Source organism: Dipodomys spectabilis, unplaced genomic scaffold (assembly GCF_019054845.1).
Source record: "Dipodomys spectabilis isolate Male_0828 unplaced genomic scaffold, ASM1905484v1 ptg000221l, whole genome shotgun sequence".
In the NCBI taxonomy this organism is placed as follows: domain Eukaryota; kingdom Metazoa; phylum Chordata; class Mammalia; order Rodentia; family Heteromyidae; genus Dipodomys; species Dipodomys spectabilis.
Genome location: NW_024870898.1, coordinates 863,586 through 865,086, shown reverse-complemented (window position 1 = coordinate 865,086; position 1,501 = coordinate 863,586). Strand labels below are relative to the sequence as shown.

Sequence of the window (1,501 nt, the reverse complement as noted above, 5' to 3'; positions counted from 1 at the left end):
TATGGCAGCCTCGATGTTAGTTCCTGGCTTATGCATAACCTCTTTCCCTAACTCCATGACCTTGATATAGCATTATTGATTGGGAGAAAGAGATGAACCTATGAAGGTTTGGAGTTCCAAGGTGATTCATGTTATCTGTGATGATATAAGAAGTTAATGGTGACCTCAGTACTACAACCTGTCAATAGCTAGTAAACTGACCAGCAGTTTTTTTTAAACAAAAAAACTCTTCTTAATACATCTTACATTGTCTTTCTTCTCTTTTCATTTTCTTCCCTTTCCAAAATTTCTTTTTCCTTTTTGTCTCCCTCATTCTTTTGTCATCTCTTGACTTCTGTTCTATTGTTACTGTTTTCTTTTTTCCTTTTCCTTTATTTTCTTCACTTTACACTTTCATATCTTTTCCTTTCCCTTTCCTTTTTCCATTTAAGCTTTTACTTTCTTTTTCTTTTTTATTCTGTGCTGTACTGGAACAGGTAAGCAACCCACATTCTTTAATTGTATAGAAATATACATCAGTGTTCGCTTCGGCAACACATATACTATAACTGGAACGATACAGAGAAGATTAGCATGACCCCTGCATAAGGATGACACGCAAATTCGTGAAACGTTCCATATTTTTTTATTAAGTGAAGTAAGCCAGGCCCAAAGAAACATAGGTCCCATGGTTTCCCTTATTTGCAATAACTAGTATATGTCTGAGACAAGCAGAAAAGGTAAGCGATTGTTTCTTTTTTTTTTTTTTTTTTTGGGTCCGGTCGTGGGGCCTGAACTCTGGGCCTGGGCACTGTCCCTCAGCTCTTCAGCTCAAGGCTAGCACTCTACCACTTGAGCCACAGCACCACTTCCGGCTTTTTTCTTTTTGCTTATGTGGTGCTGAGGAATCAAACCCAGGGCCTCAGGCATGTAAGGCAAGCGCTCTACCACTGAGCCAACTTCCCAGCCTCATGCGATTGTTTCTAACACATTTATAAGATTCTTTCTTTGTTGCTTTGTATGTCCCTCCCCCACAGTATAACCCCTGGTTTCACTGTATTTGATGTTGTTATAATTTGTGGAGGGGAAGGGAAAAAACAAATCGTTTAAATAGGGATACATGTGGACCCATTGCAACAATGAGACATACAAGTCGTATGTCGAAAACGAACTTTACAACTCTGGTGGGGGGGGAGGAGGGCTGGGTGGGGGGGAGGATGGGATGGGAAGGGGAAACAAAGGAGGAGGCTACAATGCTTGATAAGAAATGTACTCTTGCACATATAATTGTAACCCCTTTGTACAGTATTTTCACAATAAGAAAAGAAAAAAAAGAAAAAGAAATATACATCATTCTGGGCTTGGAAAGCAGATTCTATTTTACTTGTTTCCAGAGACAGGTCCTACATAGGATACATAAAGACAGAGACACAAAAAGGGATTTACTTAGGGAAGTAGCTCATTTGACTCTTGTGGATGAAAAGACTCATAAGAGCACCTATGCTAGATGCATGCCTATGAA

General features: G+C 39.4%; 1 non-coding gene across 1 annotated transcript; it reads left to right on the top strand.

Moving 5' to 3' along the window:
• Positions 1 to 518: 518 nt before the first annotated feature.
• On the top strand, positions 519 to 625 carry LOC122123140. The gene has a single exon (XR_006150325.1). It is a non-coding gene; the product is annotated as a U6 spliceosomal RNA (small nuclear RNA).
• The last annotated feature ends 876 nt before the right edge of the window (positions 626 to 1,501 follow it).